Here is a 17,739-nt window from a genome sequence, read left to right on the forward strand (position 1 = left end):
TAAGTCGAGTCTTTGTTATAGTTGGTGCTGCCCTCTATATTTAACTAAAAATCTCTATGAGCAAAACACATTAAAGTTATTTTGACTTGTAGACTTGCTGTTCTGCGAATGATGTGGCTTCCAATATTGCGGTAACTTGTCAGGCTTTCGCATTGAGTTCGTTTATATGCAAAACTGTTATGCTGTTTCCCCCTCGACTCATTTATATGCAAAATTTCTGCTTTACGAAACTACAGAATTATCAAGTGTTTCCTTACTGCAACTTACAATAAATAACGAAGGAAGCAAATCGGTAGAACTCACCTGTTCGTTAGCTCTTTGCAAAGACGTGATGTGGAAATATTAAGAGTTACCCTATGAGAGACGGGTGTTTCTTTATTCAGAGCTCATTCTACTGGAAGGGGCTTGTATTGGGAAAAGAGCACGTGCCGTAGAGATGTAATGAATTCAGCTAGATGGCAGGCGCTTTACTCTCGAACAAGGCCTTCTAGTGGAAAAATAGCGCCCGTGGGGTTGAACCGAAAATAAGTAGATTAGACAGGAATGGTAAATCTGGAATAGCTCACCGCATTATTAGATTTAGAGAGATTACAACGACGCCGTTGGTTGTCTGAACGAAGTTCTTTAAGTTTGGCCCATAAGGAGAATATTTTACTTTCACTGGACACACGGGGGTTAAGAAGCTGACGTAATTTAGTTCACTCATTTTCTGTTGTCTCCTTATCTGTCTTTGAACGTTCATTGCGCTTCGGTTTTTGTTCTCTTACCCCTTCGCTCTTTTCGGTTTTTATTTGATTTTTATCGCGTCCTTATTCTTTAACAGGAAATTTAATTTTTGTCCGTCTTTACTTGTTTCTTTTTTATTAATATTATTGCATGTTTTCTATCCTTAATTATATATATACGGGTTGATTTTCTTTTATTTTCTATTTTTAATCACGTTATTTATCTTTAAACCTACCCTTTCACTTTTCTATCTTTTTAGTTTTATTTCAAAACTTTTATACATTTATCTCCATAATTACATTTATTTCTATCTGCGATATTTCAAGCCTTTTTATTTATTTTTTTATTATTTTTGTTTTATTATTTTCCAAAAATTTATTGTATATTTTATATTTGATTCCTGACATTCCCAATTTTTACAATACCTTTCCTTTATGTACATAATTTTCTATTTATCTTTATTCAATTTTCTATTTTTTAGTTTCCTTTCCATTTTGTTTTTCATAATTCATTAGTTGCTTTTCAAGATATACATAGTACTCGTAATTGCTGTGAAAAAAGTCAACTGCTGTTATAATTGTCATTATATAATAATGCTATAGAAAAATGCAGCTTTTCAACATTCTCTCTCTCTCTCTCTCTCTCTCTATATATATATATATATATATATCACTCACTTATTCTCTTTTTTACTATAAGAGACCGAGATCAACTTGTAATAATTACATAAAAAATTACTCCATTTATAGTACAACTAAACCAAACCAATAACCTCTCATTCGGTTAGAAAGAAAACTTCGTTTGAATCCCCTGCAAGATGGGGAAAATATATATGAGCTTTATAAAAGCTTAGTAAATTTTATAAAAAGAAAGTTTCTGTAATTTTTAAATCATTTTTATTAAATATTCATGTTACTTAACCAAACTAATATACACACCTTTCAATGTTAATTATAAATAGTCTTAATTAGTTCCGCTTAGGAAGAAACTGACAACATGGGTGGGAAAATTTTGAATAACTATGCCCTTTTTAGGACATCCAGGGTAACAAATGGCAATGCTGTGGCCAATGAAGTTTTAACTGAGGCTCGGCTATTGCCATTACCCAGCGATGACCAGAACGTTTAGCTCAATAACATCCTATCCACACAGATTTTCTTCATTTAGATGGCGAGATAAAGAGTCAAGGACTCAGTCCATCGCCCAGTTCTTTTAAGAACTTAAAATAAGAACATGGACCGTGAGATGCGGTGATTAATGTACCCTTGGAGAATAATGGATGGCAATGCTGTAGCCAGTGAAGTTCTGAGGCTCGGCTATTGCTGTTACCCTCTTGCCATGATCAGAGCTTTAATAGCTCAATAACACCTTATCCCTACACTGTCCTCTACAGATAACGGGGTGGATGAAAAGCATTCTTGCTTCACCCCTTTAAGCCAGTCCTTATAAGGACTTTAAAATTAAAAATCTCCTTTTCAAGTTTATTTGTGATTTATTTTTAAACGAAAAACCAGCAAGAAAAATATTCTTACTGCGCATGGGTAACATTGGTATCCGTTTGGGGAACTTAGTATTAATAGGATGTCACCTAATAAATTGCATTCTACCGAACTAAAAGTCCAGCAATCTAAACTGTGCATCATAAGCTAAAATTATAGTTGTTTTTTTTTACTTCCACATATTGTATCATGTTCCGCATAATCGTTTCAGAGCATTAAGGTCCGTTGATGTATAGGGCTAAGCAGAATAACACATTTCTTGAACATTGGGAAAAAAAGACATCATAAAAAAAATCACGAATTCTGCAGGTATTTAAAAATAATTTAGGTGTTACTTTGTTAGAAAACAATGGAAACAGCGTAACGAAAAAGATCTGCCATTACATCTGAACTCAGTCACCTAAATCAGAAGAGAAAAGTGCCCAACGACCACATAAGAGAATCTGTTCATTACCCCTTATCAGATTGTAGGTTTATTGGGTTTATGAAAGTAACCCTCAGGCTTCATTATCGACTTGTATGTGTTCTCAATATCTCGTACGAATGGGATTCTATGACTTATTTCAATGGCAACCTAACGATCGCTAGCTGACCTCGAGTGTAGACGAGCGCACGGGCACACACACACACACACACATGCGCGGTCCAGTGTTCTTAGTGATGTATGGAAGACATCCATCTACTGATTACTCGTAGGTCGTGTTCCACAACATTTCTCTGTCGTAATGGGGGTTGTTCTCTAGGGTGATGGCGTTCCACATCAAAGCTGACCGCCATCGGAGTCAACCGTTCACTATCGAGAAAGAGAGAGGGACGGAATTGACACATGGAATCAAGACTAGCGAAGCGTCATCCTTTAATTATGGAGTGGACGCTACCAGACACACAATTGCAACCTAATATCGCATCTGCAATGCGATTCAAGAGAGGAATGCACCGACTTTATGCTGGTTTTCGCTGCGTGTACTATTTTGCCGCGCAGTTCCAGAAATAACACTAGGTGTCGCCCCATTCTCACTGTCAGTCATTTCATGAAAATGCTACAAAATTATCCAATTAGTCGTTTTAAATGATACTGGAAACAAATTACGAGAGGAGTTTTAGTGAACTTGTGCAGTTCGTATGTCTTTCACGAGCTATGAATGAATTTAGGTCAAGGCTGCGGAATGTCAAAGGTAATTTGAACATGCGCTTATGTAATACAATTTCTCCTGATGCAGTGCATTCAGAGTCAGTTTAACATTCTGCAAGGACGTGGCCCGTCACATGAACGAATGTGCGGTGTGTCTTCGAAGCCACATCAAATACACGCGCCCTACTTCGAACACAAGCGACTGGCTCGGTAAACAGTCTCTGACGAACGGAAGAGTAAAAATAGATCGGAGTGTGTTCTAGAACTTTAAACTAATGTACCGGATTGAGACCTATTCAAGAAAGTCTCTTATACTAGCATAACATGTCTTTTAAGAGTCTTGATGATGTTATAAACAAAGAAGGGTTCATTCGTTTGCATTAGATAACATATCTCCGCCCTCCTCAAGAGAATCTCCTGGGTTTTTACCTGGTTTTCCCTCTCAGTCATTTTCGCCCGTAGGTGACTTTTGTAAGCCTTACCGACGAAGTATTCCTGGTGAGATTTTTACATGGTAGTTCGCCATTGCTCCCCCCCCCCCCATTTTATCCGAACTCAAGACTGGGAGATTTTCATGATTGTACTCTATGTATGTTCACGGGGCCTGTTTGCCTGTTCTGGGAGACGAAAAACCCGCGTTTCCGGGTGACCCCCCCCCCATCTTCTTATGAGACCAGCTAACTCATCTTTAGTCGAAAGCGACCAGATAAAGGTTCCTCACGTCACTGACGGGAATCGAACCCAGGTCTTTCCGACTGAGCTACGGGGGGGCTCTAAGAGAATCTCCCCAGTTGCAAATAAAAAAATAGACATAATAAAAAATAATTCGGTTTTGAGGTGTCGTGTGCGCATTGCAAATCTTAATCCATATAAATACGCATTTTATGCACACATTTTATTATGAAGGGTGTGCTATATTGGCAACGCGGAATGCTGTTAATATATTTCGCTGGTTCTCTGGATTTTTTCCCTTCATTGCCTAATTCTGATATTAAAAACCGTCGAACTACATGAACCAATATTGGATATTCCTATTATTTATGCCAAAACGATCTCGAACCCACAAATTTTATAGTACCATAAACCAAATACCTTTATTATTATTATTATTAAATTCAAACTTGGTTGCAGATCGCATATTTGTGGTACAATTTTTTATTAGAATTCAGTGAAATATATTAAAGAGTAATAATATCATTATTAACTATTTTCGTTATTGTGTCTCTATTTTGATATATCCCCACTATATCCAAGTGCACCTTTCATTGCAACTCCTCAACCTGTTTTTTTGTAAACCTTCCTTGATATGAGAACGTTGTGGCTACTTCTTTACAAAGAGTTGACTGCGTCTGAACTCACCTACTTTTTATCAGTTTTTCAAATGCGAGTGCTCCTGTTGAATAATGGAAGATGTTTTCAGTCGTCTGAGATATATCTCCTTCCCCTCTACCCTCAGATAAGCGTGACAGAAATTTTGGCCAACGTAAAAATCCTGCATAGCTAGTTATATATACAGAAGCAATAGCCGATGCGATTTTTCCTAGTCACTCCATTAAAGATTGTATCCTGTGTAATGCATTCATACATTTCCGGATAACATTTTTCTGAGTTTCTCATCCCCCTACTACTTTAAAATCATAACATATTCAAATTCCCAAACATTACAATATGCGGATGCAAAGAATATAGCAAATGCATTTTCTTCTGCACTATATTATTATTTACACTCATCTGCTCGTTACCAATACTAGGTGGAGCTGCTTTCTTCAATTATTCGTGAACAATTAAAATTACAATTATTGTTATCTAATATAAAAAGTAATATTAAGTAGTGCTGCACCCAATAATGACAATTTGTTTTAAAGCTCGGTTATTTTCTGTAATTTTCAGCGTTCATTTATGAAATATTATTTCATCTTTGATAAATTTAAGATTATAATCCAAGATTAGGAGGGGAAATATTATTACTACTATAATATAATAAAATTTGTATTCGACAACGTAAATTATATTTCTTGTCTTTATTATACATGGTTTGGTTTTCATGTCATAAAGTGTTTTGTAAAATTGGCTCATAGACATTTTAATTAAGTTAGCGATTTGATATTAATCAGAGGTACGTATTTTACGAAATTTAAAGTGTACAAAAGGCATAATCTAAGATAGAATCGCATTCAAATAAAACAATAATGAGAAAAACTCCCATTAGCATAAGATTTTTAAACAAAATGTTCTTTATAATATCGTTAATGTAATTTATTTATGGTGTCTTTAAGATAAATCAATTTTCTAAGTTGTTTTCCATAAAACTTAAGTTTGGTTTTGAAGAAATATATAAGAATTTATTTATATATAATAGCTTTATTTGCATATCATATTCAGAATCTGTTCTGTCTTTTTTAAAGTTTATCCTAAACAATTTATTTGCACTTTTACGGGTTGAATACACTCACACATACACGAATTTATTTATTAATTTATATCACAAATGGTAGTACAATGGCTTTGAATAGGATTGATATTTGGTTATAATAAATGAACGCTAGTGGCTAAAAGAAATTTTGTGTTCTGGATAGTCGAACAGAATATAAATGCATTTATATCAAAAATATATATATTCGTATTTAGAAATCTTGATATTATCAAAAAACTCGGTAAAAATAATTATTTTTCTATAAAAGAAAACAAAATGGATGTCCAATATTAAAACAATTTGTTAATGAAGGAAGTTATTGCTCGGCGTAAAATGTGCCCGACAAGAATTAGGAATATGATTCTATTAGGCCATCAGTAAAATGGTTGCAGTATAGGCAATCACTGGAAGATTGTTGACGCATTAAAAATGATGCTACGAAAGAGAATATTGAGTTATTCTAATACTGTAAACCATTTTAAGAAAAGGGGCCTGCTACGATCACCTGCTTAGAGCTCGTATATTACAAGTGGCTTCGGCATGAATATTAATTCGTAAGTTTGTTATAAAAGCAAACCGAAATCCTAATTAACACCTCAAAAGTAATACCTAAAGAGCCTTCGTAGTTCAATCGCTAAAAACAATGCCCGTTATTTGCAAACTGAATTAATTGTTGCAGGACCCGAAAAACTCTTGATAAAGTGTTTTTCAGCTGATAGTGTGTTGGTCGTCTTATACGAGGTTAAGGGTCCTACCACCCCTCTCCAGGAAACTCGTTTTTTCCATCTCGAAAAACAGAGAAACGCCAGCAGAAAATACATACGATTGGCAGCCATTATACACTTCGCACGTAGAATTAACTTTCGAAGAAGCCAATTTACTTACCGGTGACAGGTATTGAACCTAACGCTTGGAGGAAGTGAGAAGTACTAGCTAAAATTCTCCGTATTTTTTAAATTTCTTTTGTCCATAGCTGAGCGACATTAAGACCATATTCTGAGATGGGATTGGTGCTGATAAGTAATGAACTATACTCACTACACGAAAGAAAAATTTGGGAGGGAGGTGGCACCGCAAGAGCTCTTATGAATGACAATGATTCCGATCTTGTTAGAAGCTGTGACAAGACAATCTGATATTAAAACTAATAGAGTCGTATTCTAGATCAACGCCATATTATGTGTCATCTGATTCATTTGTCATGATATGATGAAGTTTGTTACGATCCAGATGCATTTCACATTTACTTGTAACTTTTTATTGTCAGCTGTTTAGTGTCTTAAAAGAATGCGATTTTAAGGTGGAATTGGAACTATAGGGGGGGCTCGCGTCTGCGACAGTGAATCCGGTGATACAATTAGAACAGACATTAATATCAGAAGATTTAAAAATTAAACGATTTAAAATTCTTTAGAAAAATTAGCTAACAAAAGCAACTTATGTGAAATAATAAAATATAAGCTACACACATTTCAGTATAGATCTCTTAAACAAATCTGTGCTTCATAAAACCAAATTATCGGAAGTGATCACAATATCCCATGGGTGTGCTATTGTGTGTGATTTCTTATTTCATTTATTTTAGATGGGAGATAAATTTCATTAAGGGTTTGAGACCACCTCCCTGCCTATTCGAGTCCTGAAGCAGCTTGAAAAACGTTTCATGTCTCATCGCTAAAGCAGAGTTTCTGAACTGTGGAAAAATAAATAAAACAAAAATACAAAAAAACGCTAAAAAATAATAGAATAAAAAAATCCATAGTCCACTCGCGATGATAATGTAAAACAGGCGTGGCCAACTTCATTCTATACGCGGGCCAATATATGACGAGTGCTAGCGTCACGTTCCGCACACTTTTAGATAGAACTTAAATAAAAATAAACTCTGCATTTTTTCAAGGAAATAGTTATATATATATATTGAATTGCTATATTTGTTAAATCATTTTACCACTGGGAGAATAATATAAAATACTTGGAACTGAGTCCCGAAACTGATCACTGTAACCAGAGCAGAGCAAGCGACTTTCAATGATGCGTTACTCTGGAGTGCATAGAAATCTATCACTCCCACTACTACAACTCGCACAGAAGAACAGTAGATTTTATAAATTGAGTAATCTTTTAAAGCAATTTTGATTGCTTGTTGAGAATATAAATTGCTTCCGTCTTCAGAAATAATGAATGACTCGTATATCAATCAGAAAATCTGCGGTCGAAACTAATAGCTAAATTGATAATACATATAATTTAATATAGTTTTTATCCCGCCGCGGGCCTCTTGTTGGCCACCTATGATGTAAAATAGAAAATAGGCTAACCACCGCTTTCGTGAGTAGAAATAACATACGAAAAATATATATCAGTGATATGTGATCAGTCTGTCGTATTCTAACCGTGATATAGCTACCGTAAATATGGAATAAATGATTCATTGTCTAGTTGAGAAATACTTAAGTCAGAGTAGGAATTTTGAGTAAAACATTTTTAAAAAATCTCTGCAATTGTCCGAAATTTGCAAACATTCTGAAAGCAGTGAAATCGTGCTGAGGTTAATGTGAAAAGGAGATGTATAAAGTTTCATTATTTTAGATTTCCTACATATTTTTACATTTGTGCATAATTATTTTTAACAATATATAACACATCACAGAATATAAGAGCATTATTGTTGGCAGGCAAAAAAAAAAAAAAAAGGTTTCGTTAAGCAGCTTTGCAAAAATATTTCACCTCACGAATAAACCACGAAAAAAGTACTTCAGCTGAATGAAAAAATTAACATATAAAGTTAATAGTTTTTCTTCATTTCTACAAAGAACAACAAAGCTCATTTAGCGATCTAAAAACTCACGCGAATGCAGAGATTTTACGTTATGATGGAATCCATACACATTAGTTCTGTTTTCATTGTTTCCATCTTAACAATCAGATAACAAAAAAAAAATCTTTAGTTGCAAAAGAACTTATAATAATTAAATCAACCGCTGCGGTACCGAGATTATTGTTTAAATTTATAATTACGCTGCAGCCAACTATAAGCAACTATGGTGACAATGACGCGTCGCCATATACTTAACTTGAATGGCAGATTTCATAAACAAAAATAGAATGAAATTAATGAGGGAGTTTTCGAGAGACACATTTAGCCAGAAGGTGTTTTGATATCTTTCCCAAAGAAAAATTATCCTGAATTCTGTCGTGAATTGGAATGTTTACATTGTTTGTAATCTAACATATCCCGATGCCTTTTTTCTCATTTTATTACTAAAATTTAAAAAAATGTAAACTCGTTCCAATGCGAATTTTTGACTTGTACGTAAAGAATGCTTTTTAATCATCGATTTAGAAAATAATCGGCAACTTTCTGGTTTGACAAAACCACAGAAAACGGAAGATGAGTTATCAATTACTTGGGAAATTCAGTTTAGTCTGAACCATCGGCAAATAATATGTCATTTAAGCTTCTTGACACGATAATAATGTCCCTAGAGAAATAGAATTTAGACATGATCTAAAAGAAGTGATAGTACAACAAGCAGAGATTGATCATGAACAATATTCCACACTGTAATCGTGATTGCCCTTATACATTGTGTTGAAATCAGTAATGGAACCCCCCCCTCCCCCGCAGATTAGAAAGCTGCATACTCCCGTGGTCACACCCACTTGGACTGCTACATAAACAGACATACCAATAGAGTGTACAGTACATCTGTATATCTTCAGTGGCACGTGAAAAATATAAGAGGATTCGTTATAAAATTCTATATCGAAAGCCAATATATTCGTTCCTTTTTTGACATTGGCAATCACCTTCAAGACAAGATTAGTGATGTCATAGGTCAAGAAGCGCAAAGTCGTACAGAAAGCTCAACGGTCCGATGTGAAAAATTAATCAGTAATTCAAACAGTGTAGAGATGTTTGGATTAGTAATAGGAAAACTACAGTATGTAATGACACGGACAGTTTCTGCGAAAGGATAGGTGTATATAAGTCATACATAACAACAGACTGTACTGACAAAGGAATCCGCATACAGCCTTTCCCGCTTGGATGAACAAGGGCATGCTTCAGGACCAGTTAACATTTGGTATTAACTCCGACTTTTAGTTGTATTGTCTAGAATGATGAGCGCTGAATAATGTGCAAAACTTCATGACTGGCCCTTATAGAACCTCCCTCCCGCATCTTCAACAGAACACATTTGGAATGAATTGGAACTTTGTGATATAAGCCAACATGATTTTGAGTTGTGTGCGCAATTTAGTTTTGATCTTAAACATTATTATGTACAAATAATTATTTAACGTAGTGTATATATGTTCCGATGTTTGCTTAACATCATTCAGCGGTATGATGTACAGCATATTGAAAATAACAAGCGAACACGGTATGGATCGTATGCTAAAATTATAATTATTTACGTATTTTTATAATCATTTGATAATGTATTTGGGCTCAACAACCTTATGCTAGTGTTGTTTTGATGTTCATGGAATAGAAAGGTGTATAAATAGGATAATATCGTCATTCAATTAAGGGCATCAGCGAGTCTTTCTGATCCATTAGACATTAGCTACTTACATTATCTCCTAAGTGGAAATGTGATATACGATTGTTTATAAAAGCTACAATAACCATTGCATTTGAGACACTTAAAAATCGGAAATGGCGTCGTTTCACTGGCATTAATGTTTTCGTTTGTTTTATTTTTATTTAGTTTCGCTTCTCTGAGATTTGAAATCACTCTCGATCAAAGATAAAATCTGTGAATTTCTCTGCCGAACATTGTAAAGCATTACGACATTTCAATAGTATTTTATTGACTACTGCGAAAGCCTGATTTGAGTGAAATTTGTAGTTTCGCTAGCAGCATAAATTGTAATTTGTTAAACCGAAACACGTCTTCCGATAATGGTCTTTCTATTGACTATCTGAAGGTTAGTATACTAGTGACCTACGATAGGTCGAATTGGCCTATAATTAACTACACAAGATAATTAATGATTTCATTATTCTGACTGGAAGTACTGAGGACCATGGACAAATAGTTGCTGATGATATTCTCTGTGCGAGTTCAAGAACACAGTGGAAACATCTTGTAAGTGGCAAAGTTGGCAACTGGCAGTTTATTGAGCGAGTGTTCGATTTTTCAGAATCCCAGAACTGCAGCTTAAGTTACAACCAACTTTTTTATGGCGATGTTATTGACCAGTTCATAAAGAAGAACCGTAGGGTAGAATTTGTATTCAAGTAGCTAAATTGAAAAGATAGACTATCATTTGTAAAATAAATGTTGTATTTGTATGATTAAATGTACATAAATTTCTAAATATATAGTTTTAAATGGCCAGTAATTAATTATTCCGCTAATCAGACTTCAATCACCCCTCTCAGTCCCTGAATGATAACAAGAGCAAGCGTGAATTTCAAGACAGCATTCGCCCCTGGGGATGAGAGATTTAGTACAGTCATGTAATAGTAAAATGGCTTTGTGGTGGTCATATTCATTGTAATCTGCAGTTGATTTGGATGCGTGAACGCATTTGAAAAGAGCTTTACTATGTCCACAATTTTCTAGGTTGGAGAAAAAGACGGTAATCTTTGTATTGCGTTTATAATGTTGACAAGATGCATTATAGCTTTGCGTGGGAGGAGTTTGATGATTTTGTTTGTGACGCCATCTGGACCTGGTGCTTTTCTGTTGTTCAGATGTTTGATTATGTTAATTATTCCTGATGGAGCGGTATGGCTAACAACCAAATAACAAATCAGTTCTGATTTGTTATTTGGTTGTTTAAAGGTGCTTCTAACATGTTGGTAAACCTTGCAAACTAGGTTGACATTTATGTTTATATGTTGGGTTCTGTTTTTCCAGACTGTTAACTATAACTTGGACTTTCTTAGCATTTGTATATGCTACTGCGTGCTGAGACTGAATGGGGGGGGGGATTAATGTCTGTTTTGGAGAGTTTCAAAAATTTCCAAATTGAGTTGTCTTAAGGATTAAGAGATGTTAACTTGTTTTCCCATTGCTGATTTCCGAGAGCTTCTCTAACTTGATTGTTCATTTGATTGAGAATTTTTCGATCCTGTGGAGCACGAGTATTGTGACCTTGTTATTTTCTTTAATTAAATTTATGATATCATCCGGGAGAAGGTTGGACTTATAAGGAGTAATAGTCTCTGTGACTACTACTAATGCCTTGTGAATTTGAATTGTGAAGTTGGCTATTACAATGTTTATCTCTTCCATGGTTAATATAGTAGGCACTCGGCCAGTGTGTTCGGGGGTTAATTTGGATAATTTTCCCCAAGCTATGAAGGAGTGGGGGGGGAAGAATTGTTCCTGATTGTCTAATTTCAGTAAGATAGGATTTTGATCTGAAACTGATGTTCCATAGGATAGCAATATCTAAAACATCTGAGCTACCATGATTACTGTTCGAAGCAAAGTGCTTAGCATTTAAGTCCCCAGCGATGATGATGGGTTGGATATGGTGTTATGTTTAATGTGGTTTTCGATATAAATGCACCACCTTTGAAATCAATATCATTTCTGTACATCAGGAATCCTCTTCATTTCGGATTGGTTGCAGGGCGCATATGCGTCTCACTGATTAGGATTACATCTGGGTTGTATATGACCTCGAATTCTTGTAGTTCTTCTTGTTGTAGTATTCAACAATTTTGTTGGGGGGCCATTGGCATTCCAAGCTGCGATTGGAAAAGAGTTTGGAAGAATTTTGTTTCTATTCTTTACTAAGTGCAGTTAAAATGGAGTGTCTGTTGAAGGAATCTATTTGTAAGCGTCAGTGAAAGGCTGGATTTACTAAAATCTTGTAGCAGGGTGGCCGGTGAAGCTGTTATGTCCGAGTCAGGATGGAATTTGTTTGCTCATGGCGTGTGGAATTCTTGGAATGTGCCACCTTGACGTAAGTTTTATTAGGTTGTAGCCATCTTGGTTTTTAGAGTTTGTTTGAATTAGAGTGGATTCAGCTTCCTCTACTTGTGTGGAAGCAGTCTAAGTATATCTCGTTGTCATTCCATTTTTTGGATGGAAACTACATCCTCTATAATTTGCAGAATGAAGGCCACTGAAATTGGCAGGTATGGTTCTCGGCTTGACGCAGGAGTAGTTGGATGGTTTCTCAGCACACTTCAAACATTTGTAGTCATCTCTGCACAGCTTCTGAGCATGATCCAATTTCTGACATCATTGGCATTGCCCTGCTGACATTCTTTTTCTCAGTGGTATGGTGTAATTCTTAGACAGCAGATCGAAGTTATCTCATCGGTGTGTTTCTGAGGGCTGTGGATCGTCACTAACACAAGTGGCATCGGTCTTTTGTCAGCTCGGTACATCGGACTCACCTTAACTGGAGGCAATCCAAGATTGATAAGATCTGTTTTAATCTCTTCTGATGTGATATCCTCAGTGACTCCTCAAAGTGCCACTTGCAAATTTCCTTCACTATTTAGGGAGAATGTATGATATTGTAAGGTAAGATTATCAGTTAATTTAGTTCGTTGAAGGTAATAGTCAGTAGCAGAAGAACTGGAGGAACCTTCTTCCAAACGATGCTTGAAGTATCTTTTGTAAGATTGTCATCTTCCATTTGATCATCTTTGGAAACCTCTCAGTCCTACGCGTCTTACTAACATGTTGCTCCCGTGAATCTAATTGATGGAATTCTTTAGGTGGGGAGACCATTAATTTATATTTTCACCTTCTGTTCCCGTGTTCTAGTGACCTTTAAGATCACTACTTACAGATTTAGATAATCAGGCCACTCGACTTCGGATTTCTTTAATAACTTATTAAAGAGATCAAGCCCTTGGTTTTTGTCAAACTTATGGACTAAGACGGTCCATAACGAAATTTTCTATAGTTAAAAAAAATTCTTACCTCTTAAGCAACTACTGACTTTCGCAAACACAAACGTCAACAGCGTGCCACTTATGGAACACAAACTTATTCAATACTCAACAATCAAAATACGATTATTATCGGGAAAAGTTTATTGCAAAGCAAAATTCTCAACCGACTAAAAACAATTTCATTGAATGAATCGAATTTATAAGGACTGGCTTAAAGGGGCGAAGCAAGAATTCTTTTCATCTTCCCCGTTATCTGTAGAGGACAGTGTAGGGATAAGGTGTTATTGAGCTATTAAAGCTCTGATCATGGCAGGAGGATAACAGCAATAGCCTAGCCTCAGTTAGAACTTCATTGGCTACAGCATTGCCATACATTACCCTCCAAGGGTATTGGATTGAATGAATCCCAATTTAATTGAAAACTCTAGATGACTTATTTATAGATTATTATTGATTGAAGCATATGGTGTACATTATATATTTCCTAAATTTTAAAAAAATTCTAAAATTTTTAAATTATATAAAAGTTGTAGCACTAATACTTAAAGAAACAATAATGTTATATAAATTATCTAATTTAAATACGTTTAAATATAATTTTTCCAAAATTAAATTGATCGGACAACTCCGCCCTACCTAATAAAGCCTTCACGTTACAAACCAGTCACAAAGCGAACGAATTTTTCATAAAACTGGTAGATTCGCAGAGAAATCACATACAGTTTGCCAACTTACTGAAAAAGGTAACATGATGAGGTATCGACCACCTTTATATAGCGCGCTATAGTAATAGATTCAATTCTCCTTCTTTATGCTTAGGCTCCCGAAACTTTAGATTGTTACCAAAGTACCAACAGTTCGGAATGCATCAGAAGCGCACAAGGTAAGCAGAAAGAAACTTTCTTCATATTTTCTCTGTGTTCCCCCCACCCCTTGAATATTTCCGCATTATTCACCGATGCCGTGACAATGCATAATGTAAAACCCAGTTTGCTTTCCTCTTCAATCTTTCCATTTCTCTTGGTTCACTTCTTAAGAAAAAAAAAGTCTCCAGAAGAAAAGAATATTATCCCCGAGGTCGCTTAAAACATTTAACATCTGGTGGATGCACTGAAATTTCCGCTGTTTTCATTCGCATTACTTCGGTAATCTGTAAAATCAGAGAAGACCGTGGCCTACTTGATTCGGTAAGAAGGGCTTTTGTAATGTCGTTTTTTTTTGTTGGAACTCAAAACGTAAAATTCCAGAAATATACTTGGAAGATTTTCTTCTTAGAAGTGTACTTATTCAAGGGCATATTGCCAACACCAATATTAAAGATTACGCGACGTTTTTGAAAACTTCACCTTTTTCCCAAAGTTTCTTATATAAAATTTGGCTCTCTCCGTATCTCCCTTACTAACACAATATTTCCGTCATTTTGCTTATTTTAACTCCACATATCGGAACAAATAATAGAAATTATTTCTGGCTCTTGAAGTATACAACAGTTTTTGATACGCATATTTGTTATCTTTTTTTATTTTTTCAAAAGACTAGCCTTATAAACTAAAGGAGCTATAGAAGCTCGTCTACAGCAGAGTTTTACAGCCATCCATGCTAACAATGGGCTTCTAACTAACAATATGTTGGTTGGAGAGCAGTTATGCCATCCAGTCGGCCAACCAGACAGGCTTTATTCAAAGAATGGAATTAAGTGAAGATCGCTATAGTCGTATTCTAACTACACTTCTTCTCCATTTAATGTTTTAAATAGTTCAAAACAAAAAAATGCAAAGAGGAATTAATTATAACTAAGCGAATACGAATTTCCAACATGCAATTTAAGTAGATTTAATTAGTTTCGTTTCTTAAATTCTAAGGCTATAAAATGCCTGCGGATAACTCAGAATGGCTATAAGTACCATTTTATGTTTATTGAGCCATAGAAAATAATCTTGGTCGGTTACACAGAATGAGAGTACGAAGTGAAGAAAACATTTTGCCTTCCTGAGTCAAATATTAGAGATAAAAATAATTCTCTAATTGTTTTTTTTTCTTGATTATATCGGTTATTAGAGGAAGAAAATAACTCTGTACTCCATTTTTACATACACATGAGTTTAAAGGAATAAAAATGATGATATAAGCATGTTAACTTGTCGAAATACTACCACCCTCATTCACTGCCTATTTTACTGACACTGAACTGAATCAATGAACTTTATAATGAGAAGTTATGACGAATTTTGCGTCCCCATAACCAAGAAAAGGTTTGAATCCTAGAGCACTATAAATAGATGAATCGAGTATAAGCCTACTTCAGGAATAAATATTGCCGTATTCTTTCCATTTAGGCTTCTAGCAAGCAAGGTAGTTGTTTATGTTTCACAATACGATAAAAATCGCCTGAAGAATTCGGCGAAAATGAGGCCAAATGAAGCATGAAAAACGGACAGTCAGTGGACAATCAATGAAGTCAAATTAGTTCATTATTATGTAATTGTAGATTGTAGTCACATCAATTATATAATGTGTCTAAATAATTCTAAATGACACCTTCGCTCCTTATTTTGGCACTCGTTCCATTTATCCCCTTTACAGTTTTGATCGTTAATTTCCAATTATTTTAAATCTCCATTTGTAGGCTTTCTATTTCATTTGCGTGTGCTAATCTACAGAATGATGAACACAATATCAAGCAGAATCAATAGATATCCATTGCGTGATTTATTGAACCGTTCAAATGCTGTATTCATTCTTGACTGTGGGATTATGTTTCTCTATTATCATTCACAGGGGGGAAATATATCGTCTTCCCTTTCCATCTTCACCGTACCTCTATCAGGTTATGTGGATATTTGCTTCCATTTCATAGGTTTCGTCTTATTGCCTCTATTCATCATACGAAATCTGGCCAAGTTCTATTCGTATCTTCGACGGAGAAGAAAAACAGACTCTTTTATACTGATAGGTTCAGCATATTGCATTTTGAAGACGTTAGCTTTTTTTCTTACCAAGTGATATGTGCCATAGATAAGGCGCCGCAAAAACGTTTTTTCAACAAAATAAATTCTTTTCACTATTAGCAAAAGAAAATTCAGAACAAAAAAGAAAAATAATTATTAGCATGTTTCGTAATTCATTTTAGTAATTTCTTTTTCATTCTCTCAAGAATAATCCACTAATTATTAATCCTGCTTATTTGGAAGCCTGAAATGGCTTGAACAAGGTGTGTTCTGTGAACCTTGCACTAGAGAGTGCAAGGTTCACAGACTGTGTAATAAAATAAAATAAAAATTCAAATAGATATATGTATATTTGCAATTTTTACAAATATATATATATATATATAAAATAAGCACAGGATTAGAATCTTTCGTTAGTGAGAATCACATAAAAAATTTAAATCCTACATACTTTTTTTATAACATCAATTTTAAAAAACCAAATTTAAAAAATAATAAAAATCTGATATTAATAGTCTTTAACGAATTTTCCTACCTATCCTATGTTTGTTTTTCTTTTATTACCATTATCCATATTTAGAGTGAGTTGTATTCTCCTTATTGTGATTTTTTAGCAAATATATCAGTCTTGGAATACACATAATCATTAAGCACCACACTATCGAATTGACTTGGATGGCTGCTGAAAATAGTTCAGGTCTCTCAAAGTGACCCTTTTAGGTCTCTGGAAATTTAATATAGCACACTATCAACTGTATTAAATAAATGGTTACAGGATCTCTAGAAAACTAAAGATAGAACTACTGATGATAATTGTATTTGTAGTCCTGTATGTGTGCAGAATTGAAGAAATTTAAATTGCTGATCGTAGATACATTTCTAATACTCCCAACACAGAAATATAATGTTCAGTGGCAACTCGTGCATAGGCACTGCAGAACTGCAGCACCCCCAATTTTTCTCGATATATAAATATTTATCAATTTATTTATATTTGCTTGTAATATTTAATTTTATCATCAACAATCCTATACAATTCTCTTATTTTGTAAAAAAAAATAATAAAAATTCATCTTGTAGCACTTAGGAGGGCGGAGGACGCTAGCAGCACTGTGTTTACCACAGTGTCATTGCTACGC

At 34.8% G+C, this 17,739-nt stretch overlaps 1 protein-coding gene across 1 annotated transcript in view; it reads left to right on the forward strand.

Annotated features, from left to right (window-relative positions):
* LOC150094685 (cell adhesion molecule Dscam1-like) overlaps positions 1-17,739 on the forward strand; it is a 639,127-nt gene that overhangs the window by 412,346 nt on the left and 209,042 nt on the right. The window lies entirely within an intron of this gene.

This window comes from Typopeltis vanoorti, chromosome 21, assembly GCF_054136105.1.
Source record: "Typopeltis vanoorti isolate ZY-2024b chromosome 21, IOZ_Tvanoo_1.0, whole genome shotgun sequence".
Lineage (NCBI taxonomy): Eukaryota > Metazoa > Arthropoda > Arachnida > Uropygi > Thelyphonidae > Typopeltis > Typopeltis vanoorti.